A 20,554-nucleotide genomic window follows, 5' to 3' on the forward strand; every position below is an offset into this window, starting at 1 on the left:
TCTGGTGTAGGTGAGTTGCGTGGACGGGGCTCTAGCGGCCCTGATGATATCCCAGCATTCTGATGGTAACTTCAGGTGCATCAGTTTACGCTGCTCAGGAACCATGCTTTGAGGGACAGGCTCCTCGGGTCGTGGTGGAGGACCTTGCGGTTCTGTTGTGTCAGTAGATATTGATGCGATTTGAGACGAATCGGGGTTTTGCAGGATAGATGTCTCAGCGTCGGGTACCAGACTTGCCGTGCCCAATCGGGTGCAATAAGAATCAAGGAACAATCCTGTTCTTTCACCCTGCGAAGTACCCTCGACATGAGGGGAATGGGTGGGAAGGCGTAGAGGAGCTTCCCCGACCAATCCACTGAGAACGCGTCTCCCAGCGATTGGTGCTCGGGGTATCTTGACGCAAATCTCTTGCATTTTTTGTTGTTCCTGGTGGCAAAAAGGTCGATCTGCGGATGGCCCCATAAGGCAAATATCCGTCGGGTTTCTCTGTCGTCCAACTCCCACTCGTGTGACACTGTGTATTCTCTGCTTAATCTGTCCGCTAGGACATTGTCTACTCCTGGAAGGTGCTCTGCCCTGATCTGTATCCCGTAGCGCAAGGCCCATGCCCATAGCTGTTGGGCTTCTTGCGACAGAATCCGAGACCTCGTGCCTCCCTGCTTGTTTGTATAGTGCATGGAGGTCGTGTTGTCTGTCTGGACCGTAAGAACTTGACCAGCTATAACCGGTAGGAAGGCTTTCAGCGCCAACCTTACGGCCCTGAGCTCCAACACGTTGATGTGGAGCTGGGACTCTTGTGCCGACCAAGATCCCTTGGTTTGGAGGTCCGCAAGATGAGCGCCCCAGCCTGATAAGGAAGCGTCCGTCCGCAGCAGGAGGGTCGATGTCGGTGCTTGAAACGGCATTCCCTGTAGAAGATTCCTCGGAGCGTTCCACCATCGAAGGGCCTTGTGCAACGTCGATGGAACCTGGACAATGTCTTCCCAGCATCCGAAAGCTTGTTTCCATTGGTGGTCCAAAGCTTCCTGAACCGGCCTCATGCGAAGCCTGCAGTTCGGTATGAGCAATATGCATGATGACATCATGCCCAATAGGGATTTGTAAGAGCGTACAGATGTTGTCTCTTTCTGTAGGAAGTTCGAAGTTAAGCGTAGAATCGCTGCTATTCTCTCTGTGGATGGTCTCACTCTGGGAATGCTGGAGTCGAGCTCGGCTCCCAGGAAGAGAGCTACCTTGCTGGGAACGAGGCAGGACTTCGTCTGGTTGATGGAGAAACCTAACTCTTTTAGGAGGTTGACCGTCCTCGACACTGCCGAACGAGCCTTTGCAGCTGAACTTGCCTTTATCAGCCAATCGTCCAGGTATGGAAAAAACGTCCGTTCCTGCTCTCCTGAGACTTGCCGCTACCGGTGCCAGGCATTTCGTGAAAACTCTTGGCGCCGATTTTAGACCGAACGGAAGCACTTGAAACTAAAAGTGGAGCCCTCCCACTGTGAACCTGAGGAACTGCCTGTGTGTTGGATGGATCGGAATGTGGAAGTATGCATCCTCCAAGTCTAAAGTGGCCAAGAAGTCGTGCTTGTTTAACCAAGGTAGCACCCCTTGTAGAGCTACCATCTTGAAAGTTATGCGCTTGATGAACTTGTTGAGAGCCCTCAGGTCCAAGATGGGCCTCCATTGACCGTTTTTCTTTCTGACGAGGAAGAATCGGGAGTAGAAACCTTTTCCCCTCTGAGAATAGGGTACTGGTTCTACTGCTGCCTTCTGGAGCAGTTTTTGCACTTCGGACATGACCTGTCTTAGCATATGCACTCTGCGGGGAGTTGGAGGCAGGGAAGGAGGTTGGCCCAGAAATTCCAAGGTGTGACCCTTTCGGATCACCTGTAACACCCATTTGTCCGATGTAATTGACCGCCAGCGCTGGAAAAACTGGCTCACCCTTCCCCCCACCGGGGCGTGGCGAAGGGGGGGGGGGGAATTGGTCGTCAGTTCTGCTTGCCTTGCGACTTCCCTTGGGCGGAGCCACGTCTGCCTCTATGGGCGTATCTGTTGGATGGCTGATATTTATTGGCTCGGTACGTGCCGCCTTGTGCTTTTTGACCATAGGAGGAACGACTGTATCCCCTGAACTTGGAAGAAGAACCTCTAAAGGGACGAAAAGACCGATGGTCCTTACTTTTGTCCTTTAAAGAACTGATGGCTCTGGCTGTGTCAGTGTCTGTCTTGATTGCCTTCAAATGGTCGTCTATCTTTTTCCCAAAGAGATCTTGGCCATCAAATGGTATGTCTAGTATCTGAGCCTGAACTTCAGGTCTAAAGTTAGTAGCCTTCATCCAGGCCTGCCTTCTGAGCACTGTGCCGTGCGCCATCTGCCTGAAGCCTGATTCGGCCACATCAACTGCTGCGTCGATCATGTGATCCGATGTTGCTTCACCATCCGCGATTATGGATTTTGCCTCCTCCTGGAACTCGGGTGGTAATTGTTTCGCCAAGTTAGACATGCGGAGCCAAAGCTCGCGATCGAATCTTGCGGTCATGGCCAGTGCGTTACCGGCTCTGATTGTAAGTGATGCAGAAGATGACACTTTCCTGCCCATGGCTTCCAATTTACGTCCGTCCCTATCCGGTGGGGCCGACAACGGTGAGGAGGGATTGGCGAGTTTCTTTCTGGCCGCCACTGTAATAACTGAGTCCGGTTTCGTATGACCCCTTAAACAAAGCGGTGCCGAATCCGGAGCTTTATATTTCTTTTCTGGCCTGGACACCAACGCCGGAGTCGATAAGGGCGTAGATAGGATCTTGGATCCGGAATCCCAGATGGTATCGAGGAGGGGAATTGTGGTCACTGTCCTCCTTCGTTTGTCCCTGTGCTCATAGAGCACTGATTGCCTTTCCTCCGAAGAAACCTGAATTTTAAACAGTTCTGCGGCTTTACCTATTATGGTGTGGAAAGAGACGAGAACATCCGGTGGTGAGGCCTTGCCCGGCGAGTCTCTCCTCCTGGGCTTCTCGACGACGTAGTCATCCCAATCACTGGGTGCATCTGGCTCCTGAGTTATTTCTCCTTCTTCTGGTTCCGAAAATTCACCAAAAGGATCCTCCTGCCAGTCTATACCGAGATGGTGGACGGTACCATGGTGGGATCTACGTCCGGCGATCGCGGTCTGTGCGATGACTGTGGTGACGGGACTCTTGTAGGTGAAGCACTGTGGGTGCTGCTCCTCGGTCTTCGAGCAGGTGATCTCATCCGTTTTTGCGGTCTACTCCTGTAAGGAGAGCAACCCGATGTGCCTGGAATCGGGGATGACTCTCTAGGAATGGGATTAATCGGAATTTGCTTCTCCCTTTGCCGTTTGTAAAATTCTTCTACAATCCTCTGCACGGATAACATGAGCACCGGGTCATGAGGATATTCGGATTCTCCCGTGGACGGGTGCCAAGGAGGGCTGTATTGTTTCGGTAAGGGACCGATGAACTCTTCCACCACTTCCGCATCAGAGAATTCTTCCTGAAGAATTATATCCGGAAGTTCTGCCATGTGCCCCAAAGGTGAAAATTGCTGCACCGGAGGTTCAGTTACAGTATTCTTCTCAATGATATTGCTTGTAATGACAGGAGCTTCAGGAGTGAGAGGCAGTAATTCCTCTGTAACTGCTGAAATTTGTGGTGCCTCTGAAGGCGTTATGGATGATGTTATCCTCGTCGACGACTGAGATTTTCCCGTCGACGAGGGCTTCGCCGCCGACTGAGATTTTCCTGTCGACGACTGAGATTGTCCCGTCGACGAGGGCTTCGCCGCCGACTGAGATTTTCCCGTCGACGACTGAGATTTTCTCGTCGACGAGGGATTCGTCGTCGACGACTGACATTTCCCCGTCGACGAGGGCTTTGTTGACGAATGTGGAGTGTGTTCCGTGGACGACTGCGTCATGGACGAATGCTTCGTGGACGAGTGGTGTTTCTTGCTCGTCGACGATTGCTTCGCGGTCGACATGTCCGATGACGATCTAACTGTCGACGATGTCTTAAGCGTCGTCGTCGTCGATGCTGGTTTCGTCGACGGTATGGCCGATGACGGGCCTTTACCTTCCCCTTCATTCGTGGGCGGTTTAACCGTCGACGACTGCCCCCCCCCCCCGTTTTTTGCAAACTCCTCCTTACCTCTGGAGGCAGATTTTGCTGACTTTTTCTGGCTTGACAGGTCAGCTGGAGGCAGAAAGGGTATCAATTCCAGCTTCCTCTTTTTGGATTTGGGAGAGGAACTCCTTTCCACTGAAGAGGCCCTTCTCTTTGAAGTTTGCCTCTCAGATGGAGTGCTGGATTGGACAGGAGCTGTTCTGACAGACTCTTCGTCCGAAGATTGATCCCTGGATTCCAGGTATGAAAGGAGTCTTCTATGCCTGTCATGAAGGGTCTTGGTGGAAAAAGTTTTACAAATCTCGCATTTTTTAATGTCATGTGGGTACAGACAATAAATGCAATGCTCGTGGGGGTCCTTGTAGTAAACCAATTTCTTCTTGCACCTCGTGCAGTCCCTGAACAGGGAAGGCTTCCTGACAGCCTGAGGTGCCTCCATTTCTGAAGAGAAGTTCAGTCGACGATTTTGAGAGGAAAACAACAAGTTTTGCCACCAAGGTTAATTGGAAAGAAAGCCCCTAAGAAGGGGAACAAGATGGAATATATTTTACAAATATATTCCACACAAAAGTAGAAAGAATTTGAAAAAGCTCAGAGAGCTTGAGGATTCCCTGTGTCTGATAGACTGCGGTGAAAAATCTGAAGATGGCTGCCGGGGGCGGAGCTTAAGCCCTGCCACCTCATTGGCTGGGGCCATAAAGGACCAAAGTGAGGTGGAGGGAATACACAATGAAGTGGCTCATAGGCTATAATGGGCTATGTACATGCACTGCTAGGTGGCAGTGTATATATATATATATATATATATATATATATATAAAAAAAAAATTATTATTATTATTATTTAATTTATCACCGAGGATTCCCATTCTGACGACGGGGAATATTCAAGCATCTGAATCTATGAAAGATCCAATGCTGGAGAATATTAGAGTATCAGAGGCCAAAACAGGATGACGATAGCTTGTGGCATTGATAGCATATTGGCATGCCTTGCATTTCATACATTTGAAAAAGCCTAAGGTGTTTCTATTGAGCCAACATGCACTTGGAGTTTCAGCAACCGGTTTCATAAAGCTAGACACTAAATTGTCTTTCAAAGATGTAAATTTGCGAAAAGTGATATTAATTTTATCACCCAAGATGGCACCCGAGTCTTGATCCAATTTCAACACATGCCAGTGGTTGACTATGCAACAAATGTTTTCAGAACCATTGCCATAAGTTAAGATTAGGCGTGTGTCATTCTTATCTTCATAGAGTTTACCACTGGTGTTTGATGTGAGGAGTGAAGTACATTCTTTACCTTTAATATAGGCTCTCTCAAGAACTTTCTTAGGGTAGCCACGATTAAAGAATCTAGTAGCCATGCAAGCACATTCTTCATCAAAACTTTGCATATTGGAGCAATTTCTCCTTATTCGTATGAATTCCCCATACAGTATGCTCCATTTCAATGATGTAGGGTGGTTACTGGTGCGTGCAATGGTATGTTGGAGCTGGTAGGTGTGTGATATAATGTTGTCATGAGTTCACCCTGAGCCCCAGTAACATGAATATCTAAAAAAGTGTTACCAGTCTTGTGGCATTCGGTGAACTTTAGATTCAATTGATTTGTGTTAACAATAGTCACAAAAGCCAACCATTCAGTGGTAGTGACATCCCAAATGATGAATAAATCATCAATGTATCTGAGCCAGAGGGCTATTTTATCTGTGCAGATACTGTTCGCCGGGTGCCATACCACAGTTTGCTCCCACCACCCCATAGTTAGATTTGCCTATAGAAGTGCAAACGTTGTGCCCATGGCTGTACCCTGTAGTTGAATATAAAATTCTTTGTTAAACATAAAAATGGTATTGGTTAAGCACAGGAAAATCATCTCCAAAATTATAGTACTGTGTGGGAGAAAATTCCTAGATCTCGTGTGTAGAAAATATTCACAGGCATGAATACGATCAGCATGTCTAATAGATGTATAAAGAGACACTACATCTAGAGTTGCCAATAGGAAAGTATCCTCCCAGGGTATACCATTTATTTTGTTCAAAAAATCTTTGGTATCTCTCAAGTATGAAGGGAGAGATGTTACGAAAGAGAGCAGGGTTTTGTCCACCAATTTCGAAGTGTTTTCAAGGCATGCCCCACAAAGAGTAACAATGGGTCTCCAAGGTGGTTTTTTTATACTCTTGTGTAACTTGGGTAAAAAATAAAGGGTAGGTGTTATGGGAAAGCTCGGTTGGAGAAATGTGCACATGTCCTCTTCCAAAATAACCTTTGCTTGCCATGCTTTCATAAGATCTGAAAGTTTGGAATTCATGTCTTCAGATGGATCCTCTCTTAATTTGGCATAACAAGTTGGTCAATTGTATTTCTGCTTCAGCGATAGTCATGTCTGTTCATTATGACCACATTGGTTCCCTTATCTGAAGATTGAGGGGTCGATTCATGGAACAAACGTGCGCCGAAAATCCCAGCGCAAGCAGGCGCAAGGAGGCGCAGGCGTGAGAAATCAAGCGCACGTGCACGCGTGTGATACAAGGAAGGCGCTGCGCTAGTTTCCCGCTGGTCATGTGCCAAATCCATGCATGTCGCACACGGGCACACACATCAAACGGCGCCCGCTACGCGCACAGCAAACGCGCACATAGCGCGGCGCACACAACAAAAGTGGACGGAACAGTGGGCGTAACACGCGGAATGGGGAACAACGCGTGAAAAAGGCGTAACTGGGGAAGTACTGCAGGGAACTACTTGGAACGCCCACACGCACGCGAACAACCTGTATTCATGGATTCGGATATGGGAAACCCACGCATGGCAAAAGACGCGCACAGGCTTCAACGCGTCCGCCACAGGAAGGCAGGCGGAAGCATCCCCGTGCACAGTATAAAAGTACGTGCAAACAACAAACACGTATATACAGCTACGATGAATGCCCCATTTGTCGCAGCACTGATCGTGGGACACCACAGGAGGAGGAGAATAGCCAGGGCACGCATTTTCTCACCACGGACAAGCCCTTTTGGGATGCCCGACGACCAGGTCTACGGCAGGTATAGGTTTCCACCCCACATCATCCTAGACCTGGTCAGGGAGTGGGAAGATGACCTTACATCCCCCACCCTTTGCTCCCAAGCATTGAGCCCGTTGGAGAAGGTGCTCAATGTCCTGCATTTTTTGGCCACTGGGTCATTTCAGCGGATCACTGCCATAGTGGGGGGGTCTCACAGGCCACGCAGTCACGCTGCCTACACCAGGTCTTGGCAATCATGACAGCGCGCCCCTCAGTCCGCAGGCACATATACATGCCCAGAACACCCGCAGAAAAGCAGGCCGTGGTCCTGGATTTTACAGGGTGGCACACTTCCCCAAAGTGCGCGGTGCCATAGATTGCACCCATGTGGCCCTACGTCCACCTAGGGCCACTGAGCACATCTACCGAAACCGCAAGCACTGGCATTCCATCAACGTACAGGTGGTATGCGATGCAAAGGGAATCATCACCTCTGTCTATTCAAACTACCCTGGCTCCACCCATGACGGTTTCATATACAGAATGTCCGCCCTGAGCCGGGCCCTGGAAGCTGGGCAGCATGGTGACACATGGCTCCTAGGTGAGTACAAATGCCTGTGCACATGCATGCAAGTCAAACACAGACAAATACCCAAACCCTAATAATGTCAACTATTATCACCTCCCCAGGGGACAGTGCCTACCCTCTGAGCAACCACATGATGACACCAATCCGGGACCCCACCACACCACCCCAGGTAAGATACAACAAGGCCCATATTGCAACCAGGGCCATAGTGGAGCGCACATTCGGAGTGCTCAAGTCACGCTTCCACTCCCTTGACCGCTCTGGCGGGCAGCTACTCTATGCACCCCCAGTAGTGTGCAGGATCATTGTGGCAGCATGTGTCCTGCACAATGTTGCAACACGGCAGGGCGTACCGGTGGACATGGTGGTGCCCCCACATCTCCAACCACAGGCACAGGTGCTGCCCATGGGAGGGGATAGGGCATGTGGCAAGGAAGCCCGGACCCAGCTTGTGGCCACATTTTTCACCTAAACTCCCACCTCTGCGGAGTGCACACAGGCCTGGCACATACCAGGTGACAATCGATGATGACAAAGAGACAGTCAACTGTCACAACCTTACCACCCTGAGATTGTTGCCATGGAAGTGCCACATTGTGTGCATCCCTAGCTAGTTAAACACAAGCTATCCTGTGTGACCAAAAGGCACACATATGATATATGATATGATATGGCATTTGTAACGCGCCTATACACAAGTGTTGCAAGGCGCAATGAGGCAGGGAGGGGGAACAAGGGAAGACAGACAACGATCCTACTAGGCCAGGTGTCACTTAAATCGCGCAAGTGCAGGGGTAGGTGGAAGGGAAAAGTGCAAGGGGAAGGGGGGGGTTGAGTGCAGTACAGGGTAAGTAGAATAAAAAATAGGCCAGCTGGTGGCAAGTGCAAAGGTAAGTGCAGACAAGTGCTGGGAAGGGGGGGTTGTAGGGATACAGAGACAGTCCGCAGGGGTTGCCAGGGAGGCAGTGCAAGTGGAGAGTGGCTGGGCCAGGGACCGAGGTCGGTGAGAGTGGCCCAGTTGCAGATTCAGTGCAGTTTCAGTGAAGAAATTAGCAAGGGAGAGAGAAAGCAGAAGCAAAGAGGAAGGTGTTGAGGTGCTTCCTGAAGCGGAGATGGTTCACCTCAAGTTTCAGGGAGGCAGGAAGGCCGTTCCAGAGGGAGGCTCCTGCCGCGGAGAGAGATCTACCCCCAGCTCGTTGCTTCGAGAAGGGGCTGACCCTGACATGCAAGGTGTGAATCACACACACCTGCAAAACAGGCCAGGACCATCACTGTTATGTCACTCAAACCCTCCCAAACCACAACATGACATGGCAAGCAATAGCCATACACCAACACAGTACCAATAAGGCACACATTGCCATGTGAAAAATGTAAATTGGCATCAGACAATGATGCCTGACATGGAATCAGATGAAATGACTGACCAACAACCTCCCACCCAAAATAAGTCATTCCCAAATGCATCACAAAAGTAGTAGCCGCAACATAACAAAGAATGCCTGTCTACATGCACATTGTGCATTACAAAATCAACACTGCAGCTTCTGTGTGCTGTGTCCAACTCCTGCAACACACTGCTCAGCGCACAGCACAGTGAACAGCCATTGTGTGTGATGCACACCCTGAGCATCACATCTAAGCGGCAAACCACATCAAAAAGCAAAATAGGCATGTACAGGATCCATAATTGGTCACAGAACATGTGCTGCAGGGGCACAGTGGGCAGCAGAAGGCACAGAGTGTACATGTGGATATCGAAGGGTGGTTGTACATGTAGTGTATCATAGTGCGAGTGTGCGGCTCAGCAAGGACATGCACTCAACATATGCATGTGCAATCAATTGACCATCAGTGTCCTCTACACATCACATGTGAACATTCACCATGTGCAGACCCCAGCATGTCAAACCACAACTATCCCCTCACACCTGAAAGGTAAATACAACACATGAACATGCATTGATCAGCAGAACACATCATGTACATAGGATACCATAATTACAATGTCAGGGTTTCCATCACACTGCAGGGCAAGGCAACTATCAACAACAAAACACCCCCTCCCTCACAAATGACCATGACCCACCGAACAACTGCACCTGGGTCATGGAGCCTTCAACCCTCAATTTCACCTGGCCACAGGATCACCCTTCCCCTTCGTTACCATCTCAAAAGTTGCCTGCACCCTCAGAGTCCACCTTCATTTGCAAAGACACAAAATCCAAGGCAGAAAAACGAACCAGAACAGCCTCCAGTAGATGACTTGAAGTAGCAGTACCTCACAAAGTCCAAGTACTACCACAATGATGTAAAAACCAAGGTAGTACAGTAAAACAATGTCACAACAGGATGTGAACCATGTGTGGTACATAACATAGAATGATGCACCACGAACGGATGTGTACTGTCACAGCTCCCGTGTACAGGTGCAGCAGTGGCACGAACCAACCACCCCCTCTAGGGTTTTGGTGCCTGCAAGCTTGGGGATTACACAGGCATCCGCAACCCCAGCGGGGAAAGAGGGTTAGGGAACGTTGGTTGATAGGTACGGGAAGGTAGAGGGTATAGGGTTTAGAATTGGATAGGACTCAGGGTGATTATGGAAAAAACATACCAAATTGAATTACACATTCATCCATGCATCAGTGCACCCCCCAGCAAGCCTATGTAGAGCAGTTTGAAAGAAAAACAACAAGACACTCAGCTCTGGTTTTGAGTGCTGGCCTCCTGGCCTCCTGCCTGCGCACTCAGGTCTGGTTACAGGAGCACTTCAATGCTGCAAAGAGAGCCACAGTTAATAATCTGTGCGTGCCCATAACACACAAACACACCACCAAATATGACCCATAGCAACAAACTACTCTACAAACAGACAATCTGGTGTGGATGCTTCGTACCCATACGTAACATTCCCCCTGTGATGGTTCATACACAGTCAAGGCAGTAAGTCTGGCGCCGGTGTGTGCGTGGCAAATGGAACACCAATGTGTCACGATTCACACAACACGCAATGTTCCCTGGGTAAGCAGACAGACGCATATAGCAAGGTACGACTTCAGAAAAAGTCGTGGCCCACCATGACCGTAAAAAAATAGGCAGTGCATGTTTCAAAATGTACATGGAAATGAAATGCACTGCACCCGTGTCTGTCCCTTGCTGTATGTCCCTGTGAGCTGCTCCTTTCCATGTCTCGTAAGGCAACATGGGTGATACAAGTGCCTCAATGGCCCATGGTGGACTGGAGGGTATGTGCCACTGCCCCTGCAGGTGCCCCAGACAACCTTACAATCAAGCCATCAGTCCACCAACACATCTGAGCTGTATTGTGTGCTTCAACACCAATATTCGTCCAAGCTCACCCTCAGTGCTGCTGCTAAGCCTGTATGTGCAACTATCCTGGTGGAAGCTTTGCTGTATTGTGGCCCCCCTGTGCTGCTCACCTTGCCTGGAGTTCCTTGGAACACGTCAGCAGTTCTAGGATGTATGTCTGCAATCCCTGTGCCTCTGCTTGCGCACACATGTGCATGTGGGCACCAACAAACGTGTCCAGAATCCAGACGTCCAATGGGCCATGTCTGCTGGCAAAGGTGGTCTGGAGGCTCATCCCCCTGCAGAAAGGGCATGAAACATGATTAAGGCTTTAGAGTCATCTGTGTATGTCTTCAGGCTTCTCATTACTGGACCATCTCAGAGACGTACATCAGAAATCACACCATCGGTCCGTCTTTCGCATCCAAAGTGTGGAACACACTATCTACGGCATGAATTTCAACAAGCACGTGTACAGTAAAGATAACAAACATACTACACAATGCATAGCAATGAATGTACACAATCATGAAGCACCCCATCTAGCAAAAGCAGAACAGTGGTCAATAACACTGCAATCATCCCCACTAGGGGTGTTAACACAAGTTACACAGCACCAGACATGCCACAGATATGAAAGTCCAAAGCCCTTGTGTAATAGGCTGTTACACCGAACCATCCTTGCGAGCCCATGGATAAGGGAGGCAGGAGTGGCATGTGAGTCAAGGACCCCAAGCAGCAAACACATACACAAGATAAGCCTGAAGGGCCCAGCTGGAACAGACAGTGGCTGCTTTCAAAAGCCACAAAGCACCGCACCGTCACATGAAAGCACAATAGACAAGCAATTTTTAAACTATATTAACCAATTACACTAACTATGAAAAACCTACATTACCTAATTAAACTAACTATCAAACAGAAACTTAACTAACTAAACTAAAAGAAAAATCAAAAATGGCCACATACGACCCAGGGGGAAGGGGAGGCACCCAGGAGGGGGGAGGTACAGGGTGCTGCTCAACACCCACATGCGATGATGCTAAGCCAAAAAAAAAACCTCCATGGGCTCAACGCCTGCACAGCCCGACCTATGTGGGAGATAGATGGTCGTCCGAGTCTGGCTCATCCTGGGAAGGAGGACGTGGCACAGTAGCCTGGCCATGCCTAGCCACAGCTTGCCCCTCGATGGCAGCAAGTCTGCCAGACGGGAGAGCCTGGTTCTGTGTGGCAACGTGACGTAGGTCTGCATGCAGAACCTCACGTGATACACATGCTTCCTCCTGCAAGGTAGCACGTGTAACACGGAGTTCCTCCTGCAAGGCCTGGCTGGACAACCACTGCACCTCCCTGCAAGCCTGTAGCTCAGCAGAGATGGTACGCTCAAGCTGTGAAAACCTCTCCTCTGCCCGCTGCCTCTGGGACATCAGAAGGACACCCAGAGTGGATTTGAGGGAAGCATACTCCTCCCTCAGGGCATCCATGTGCGCCTCTGCGTGAGCAGCAATTGCTTGACGCAGAGACGACATTTCAGCCTGGCGTGCCCTGTCTGAGGCCGCCATGCCCAGCCTTAGCGAGCGGGCCGTGGACCGTGCCGCCTGCTGCTGGAGAAGCACCTGCCTAGCAGGGGGGAAGCACAGATCGGGCCACACGCTCCAAGCTCTCAGCGATGTTCTCCATTGCTGCCCCCTGCCGTTCTGAATTGGCAGTCATGTCTTGCTCCCACTCAGTATACTGCAGTTGCGCGCGGCGACCGCGTTGCTGGGCTTGACCCCTGCGGGACCCAAGGACCGGGTGTCCTCGCTGTGTTGGCACCGCCCGCAGCTGCACGACTACATGCCCCCGTCGACGTGATGTCCCAGGCACATCAGTGACTGGTGTGGAGGGTGACCCTGCGTCCCGATCCAACACGGGCGGAGGAACCAAGACTGTCTGACCCCTCAGTGCAGGTGTCGCAGACAGAGGAGTGTCCACATCAGAATCACTCACCCCTGACACATGGACTTGATGCTCATCCAACTCGACATGGACGTCAGAGTCGTCATCAGGGCTGGACTCATAGGCAGCCAGAGACAAGATGGACTGTAGCACTTGGGGGTTTTCGTGGCCTACCACACCACAACCCCCACTTGCGCCGGGTTTATGTAGTGGTAACAAACCTGTGTCTGGCATGACAACACCATCCTCCGCCACCATTGCGTCATCACCTGAAAAATAGAGCGAAAAAAGGTCACTACACATGTCAGAAGCACACAACACACACACCGACAACAAACACATCAGGCAGACATGTGACACAAAATAGAACCTGGCATGCATGCTGGGTCAACTTTGAATTGCTTCTGTGATCAGACCTGTTGAAAGGTGGCAGTTTGCATAGAAGTGGGTCTATGCAGTGCAGCAAATGTGTATGTCACTCACTACCTACATGTACAAAGACTCCATGGTGTGTGTCAGGAAATGTGAAGGCAGTGCAAGGTCAAATTCAGGCATCACGTGCACTGTGCATTCAATGGGTAGCATATCTACAAGCAAAGCACCCCTCCACCCAAGTACAAAAGCAGGGATGCCTCGCATGGTATCAAAAGGCTGACCATATACCTGTGTATTGACAGGCAGTGTTGACTGGCATTAACAGCTTAATGTGATTCAAGTGACAACACTGCAAATGATGATGGGACAGTAAGCAGGACACATGATGAAAACTCTGGAGGCCACCCACGTGTGAAGAAGACACTACAACAGTCGGACAGAGTCATTGGCCATTAAACAGGCTGAGGCCTGTGACCCACACAGATTGCCAGACCCTAAACATGTGTGCAACGCAGTACTGAGCCACAGTTGACATGGGAAGGCTGATGAGATGCCATGCAATGTATGTCACCCAGGACTTGTATTACAGTGATCATCCAGTCAAGGACACATAGGGGCATGCGTGCAATGCACATGGAGCATGAATGGGAACTCATGTCCCTGAGTGGCATCTGACCTATGCACAGTACAAGTGAGATACCCTGCATCAAGTACTAAGGCTGTACCACACAGCATATGTCTGGCAGATTGTACGCTGGAAGTTAGCATGTACACAGGACGCATGAACAGGAAAGTACCCAATGGCAAGATTGAAGCAGACCAGTGCAAAGGTGCAACTGGGGTGCAGAGTGGCGGAGGAGGGGCAAGGGAGCATGCCTACATGGAGTACCTGCATGCAGGCAGAGGACACATGCACGTCAGTCATGCTATGACATTGTGCCTGGGTTGAGAGGAAGGTCACTCCACGCCACATGCAGAAGGGCCAGTGAGCTGGAACATGGACCGGAGGGGTATACTGGTAACCAGCATGTGAGTAGGGTGCAATAGTGGTAATGCGGACATTCCCCATCTGCTCCACATGTCCACCATCCAGCAAAGCAGACATGCATCATGGAAGCATTGCATTACTTGCACATCAGAACCATGTACACGTCACATGTAGTGGCAATCATGCACAACACATCCCACAAGTAAAACGCACACGTCCTCAACAAACACGCATCAACACTCACTGGACTGGGCATCAAAGTCCAGCATCTCTCCCTCTCCTTCGACCGATTCAGGTGGTATGAACACCGCAACGAGTGACTCATGCGGAGTGAGCTCTTCCTCCTCTGGTGCAGGCCCACCGCCAGTCACCAGAGTCAAGTTGTAATTTGAGGCACGCTTAGCCTTAGCGCTGCATTTGAGGTCATTCCAACGCTTTTTGCACTCTTGCGCCGTGCGCACCTCTTGGCCGAATTAACTGACATGTTCCGCAACTTGCTTCCAGTGGGTGTCACGGTGGGCAGCCGTAGTCTGACTATTGGCACCCACTACCATGTCACGGCTGTGGCCCCGCATGTAGTCCACGAGGAAGTCCAGTTCCTGCTTGCAGAAAGGCTTCTTCCTCAACGTGCAGGAGGTCGTGGCTGTGTGTGGGGTCCCAGCCCGTGCGGCAGGTGCAACCTTCCTCCTCTTGGACTGTGGCGCAGACCCTGGCTGCCTAATGCCGCCCTGACCAGTATGGTCAGTGGGTTCGGTGGATTGAGTCAAGGGAGTGGCAGGTTGAGGGATGACCAAAGGCCTGACTTGTGTCAGTGGCAGCTGGGTGCCCTCTAATGGACCCTGCGCAGCAACATCCGCTGTGGCAGGGTCATTGAACATAACGGTCCTGGTTGGCAGACTCACAACCGGGGTGTTGTTGGGTGCATCTGCCCCTGCCAACACCCGGCTGTTTGGGGCAGCAGATGACATAACTGCCCAGGGACACGTGTCTTGGTCAGAGCAGCCCTGCATGCCCCTACAGTTTCCCTCCTGGCCTGTTGTAAATCTTCCAAGGGCTCCTCAAGTGCCAACGCAGCCTGCGCTGGCAGACCCTGAGCGGCGGTGTCCACAGCTGCACCTGCAGCTACCACTACCCTTGGGCCTGTGGCAGTCGATGGAACGGACTGCCGGGTGACACGGGCACCAGTGCCAGATGCAGAAGCTCCATCTCCCGTAACCACAGGGGGTGGTGGCATGACTGCACCGACACATGGCACAACATTGTGCTCAAGTGGCGCACCCCTGCCTCTTCCCCCTCTGTGGCCGCCCTGGACACCCTGGAGTCCCCCTACTCCCTGGTCACCACGGCCACGTCCCCGACCATGCCCGCCACGAGGAGTACACCCAGCTGAGGCGCCCCTCACCTTTGCTGGCCTCCCAACCATGGCACAGATGGAGTAGTGCCGGAACAGATGGAGTAGAGCCAATGAGAAGTGTACAGCACAATTGACCTGGGCAATTGGGGTGAAGGGGGTGGGAAGCAAGATGTTAACAGCCCCCCTGCACCTGCAAGGCTGTATGTGACCCCGGTGATGTAGTGACGGGTCACGCAATGCTCAGGCACCCCAAAACTGCAGTAAAACTGTGCACGCAACCCTGCAGCCTACGTGTGTGGAATCAACCTCCCGCAATACGCGGTGGCACCCAGTAACACGAATAACGCGTACGCGTGGGACACGCAGGCTACTATGACCTCGAAAATGGGTGCGATACACAGGGGCACCCGCAGTGGGAAAAATAGCGTGTGCGACTCACCGTCTGACTAGCGCGATGCAGAAAAACACGCTTAGCCAATACCCCCGCCAAAAGAAGAGATACGTCCTTGATAGCTGTGAAGTTGTGATGGCACGCGCGAAACAACAGGAAGCAGCAACACACGTCGGTCTCCACAAAAGGCACGTACAGCGAACTGCTGCCCCCACTCACCTTTAACTCGTGCTGAGGGAAAAGCCCGCGCGCGTCACATCACATACGCGCATGGGCCCTTTCCTCGGATTACACGCATTCACACGCGTACGTGCAGTTTTTTCACGTGCGCTGAACCACTATGCTAACGTCACGAGGGAAACGCCCGCGCGCGTCACGTCACAGAGGTTCTTACGCTTGAAGGGCCTTTGGTCCAATGAAAGCGCGTACATCTGCTGCTGCCTGACTGCCTGCTGCCCACGTGCCCTGCTATTTGCTGCCTGCACATCAGCCAGGGGTGCAGTTGCTGTGACCACCCCTGCTGGAACAGAAGACTCCCGACTGGGATACCATCGCTCCACAGCCCAGCCCCAGGACCCAGTTGCCCACCCACTCCTGCCTCTGGGGTTGCCATATCCGGCACTACACCATCTGGCACCAAAGCCAGAGAGGCAGAGGGCTACCAGCTTCACTGCCACCGAAGTTGTTGTCCTGGTGGAGCAAGTCCTGGGGCAGTATGATGCCCTCTTCGGAAGTTCGCGCGCCGACAAGGAAGGACGGACTCGGATCTGGACGGACATCGTGACTGCCATCAACGCGGAGGGGGTGGCAGTCCGCGACCTCCAACATGTCAAGAAGCGCTGGGAGGACTTCAGGTCCAGGACCCTCAACAAGGCCCGGCGCCTCTTGAAGGCAGCGGATGTTAAGGGGCGCCGGGGCCACCTGTCGGAACATCAGATGATGGTCCTGGAACACATAGCCCAGCGCTCCACGTCCAGGTCCTTGAGAGGCAGACCCGTCTGGAGTCGAGCGGTAAGTGTACATGCATACTGATTGGAAGCTGTGCGTGTGGTGGTGTGCCAGTAGTGTGCAGGTTGTACATGTGTTTTTGTAGGGCCATGTATGGATGTGTATGTACAGGGCTGTGAGGCAGACACATGCAAGTCCTTTCATGTGTGAGACACATGGATGGTGTATGCGTGGGTAAGCATGCAAGCCAAATGCAGATGTGCGAGCACACATGTTTGGATTACTGTGTATGTCAGTTGGCATAATTGTGGTGTCACACATGGATGTTGGTTCCAGCTGCATGTACCTGCACTGTGTACATGTGCATGTGTGTCTATCTGACAAGGGTGCAACAGTGATGCAACATGGATGCATGTGACACTGATATGTGGAAGACTGATTGGCAGGTGTCACATGGATGCCGATCTCAACACTGCGACAGTTGGCGGAGGTGTACACCTGCATGTAAGTGTGGTGGCGTGTGTGCACTCCCTGTGTTTCATGTGATGTCTGGCTCAGCTTTGGCTGTTCATGCTGTTGTATGTGTATGCATGGTGCTGGCTGTTGGAATATGGCTGTGGAATAGCTCATGTGTGTGAGTCAAAATGACATGTGTGTTCTGGATTGTGATGCCATGTCTGAAGTTTGACAATGCCACTCATGTACAACTGTCATGTGTGTATGAGTCCATTGTACAGTGAGTGCCCTGATGCCTGTGTTTTATTTCTCCCTGTCTGCAGCGTCAACTGATGAAGAGGGTGGAGAAGGTGCTGTGGAGCACAGCGGCAGGGATCGCACCGCCAGCTGGAGACACAAGGCCCGGCCCCCTCCCAGGTTGTCATCTCGTTGGGGAGTGAGGAGTCTGCGTCCCAGGCCACAGCTGCCGAGGGGAGGTCCAAGAGGCGGAGGTCGGAGTTGGACTCCTCGGCAACAGAAGGGGCAGCTGAGACCCCACACGGCCCAACGGAGGAAGATGGCATGGAGTCATCCAGGTTGGTGGGGGGTTTGGTCGAGGAGGAGGCCGTGCAAGGGACAGAGATGGGGTCTGGAGGTGGTTATTCCACTGGTGCGGTGCAGGACCAGAGCCGCCGCGGAGGTGCCTGTGTGCAATCCTGTCCCTGATCCTGTCACTGCATCATCTTGCACCAGCAGGGATGCCTACGTCCAGACCCGTTCTCAGGGAGGGGATTGGCTTACACCAACAGGACTTCCTCTCCCTGCGGATGTGGCTATCCGGCACCAGGTTGAGCCGGTCCTAGGTGGGGTGGCGTTGCGTCAACGTGCCATGCGAGGTGACCTGCAGTCTTTTCATGAGGAGACTGCACGTCTTCTCGCATGGCTCGTTGACCGCGGTGACCCACTGGGACAGCTCACCAGGGCCGGATTCCTCCGTTTCCTGGACCTTGTTCCGACCCCCTCCTCAACTGAACCCCCTATGCCCCAGTCGTCCTCCATGCCATCTTCCCACCCATGTATCACCTGGGTGCCCTGTGGAGCCGCCTCTGATCCTGCGGCCAGGCTGGTGGACAACAGATTCCTGCCACAGTCGGGAGTCGGACGTTCAGCAGGGGTGGCCACCTCCACAACTGCACCCCAGCTGGAGGAGGATGTGCAGGCAGCAGGAGCCAGGGCACAGGCAGCAGCAGCAACAACAACAAGGTGGGAGCCATGATGGCTCAGGGCCTTCATCATCGGAGGGGCAGGCATCGGCCGGAGGGCAGGAGGACCCTGGACTGGAAGTGTCTTCCGTGTGGCAGCGGTTGGGCCATGCGATAGATGCGGAGCGGCAGCGGGCGGAAGAGGCACGGCTCACGATGGTCAGGGCGGAGAACTCCATGCGTAGGGCACTGAGGCGGGCCGAGTGCCTCGAGGCCATTCACAGGGACCTGGAGTTCCAGATGTCATCGTCCCTGCGAACCCTCGGGGCCATGTAAGAGGACCGCCTCCGGGACATCAAGCAGGAGTTCGATGATGCCGTGGCCCGGGACATGAACATGTGAGCCGTTGGACTTGCCCGCTGCCCTTGTAAATAGTTGGATATTATTAGGTTTCCTTTGGTTTTTTCTTTATTTTGGACCTTTTGGACAATGGACCACATTTTTGTATATAGTTTTTTTTATTAGGTAGGAGTTTTTGATAGGTTTCATTTCTTCAGTTGGGATCATGGACCCTGGATTGTTCATCTGTATATAGTTAACTGTTGGGTTCTACTTTTTTGTTTGGATTTCCCCATGGAGCAATGGTTTTCATTCATTTTTGGAACTGACTTTGGACACCTTTCCTTTGGATTATGATTTGTTGTTTTTCATTATTTTACAGACATGCAGCTTTTCTTTTTTAATTTCCATTGTCGTTTGTTTGATTTTAATTCCATTCATGTTGCTTTTAATACATTTTTTTCTTCCAACTTCGATGTTTGGTATTATCTCATTGGTTTCATGCATGTCATGATATGGGTTTTGACATTCACTTGCACCCATTGTGTGTGTGTGACGGACATGTGTTCATTTAGATACTTGGCATTGGGGTTGTATCATGTAATTGGCATTTCTATGTGAGTGGATGCAATACTTGGGTGGGTGTTTAGCATGTGGAGGCTGCCCATAAGGGCCAGGGATCTAGATTGTGATGACGTGTTGGCTGGGGGACATGTGTCGGGGCCTGCTGGCAGGTGCCCTGCACTGCTTGGGGGGTGGGGGTGCAAGGGGACATGAGTGGGGGCCTGCTGGCAGGTGCCCTGCACTGCTGGGGGGGTGGGTGTGCAAGGGGACATGAGTGGGGGCCTGCTGGCTGGTGCCTTGCACTGCTTGGGGGTTGGGGGTGCAAGGGGACATGAGTGGGGGCCTGCTGGCAGGTGCCCTGCACTGCTGGGGGGGTGGGGGTTGCAAGGGGACATGAGTGGGGGCCTGCTGGCAGGTGCCCTGCACTGCTTGGGGGTGGGGGTGCAAGGGGACATGAGTGGGGGCCTGCTGGTAGGTGCCCTGCACTGCTGGGGCGGTGGGGGTGCTGAGGGACATGAGTGGGGGCCTGCAGGCAGGTGCCCTGCACTGCTGGGGGGTGAGGGTGCAAGGGGGTAATGCGTTGGTGATCACTAGTGCAAGGTGACATGTGGCTTGGCTGGGGGGCATGCCCATGGTTGTTGGGCTGCCTGTGGGACATGCCCAGGGCTGCAGGGTAGTCCCCTGTGGTGTGGCCTGCCTGCAGGAGCCGTGGAGGGTGTAGAGGGAACACCTGGGAGGACCCACACTGCCAATTCACGTGTAGGAATCCCCTGCGCCCCCAAAATACACGTACCCCACTCGCACAGGGCCTATCGCGTGTGGAACTTCCCCGCATCCCAGAAATACACGTACCCTGCTGAAATCGCGTGGTTAACTTGCCCCCACCCCAGAAATAGACGTACCCTGCTGCAATCGCGTGTGGAACTTCCTGCGCACCCCAGAAATACACGTACCCTGCTGAAATCG

Source organism: Ambystoma mexicanum, chromosome 9 (genome assembly GCF_040938575.1).
Source record: "Ambystoma mexicanum isolate Mex_15411 chromosome 9, UKY_AmexF1_1, whole genome shotgun sequence".
In the NCBI taxonomy this organism is placed as follows: domain Eukaryota; kingdom Metazoa; phylum Chordata; class Amphibia; order Caudata; family Ambystomatidae; genus Ambystoma; species Ambystoma mexicanum.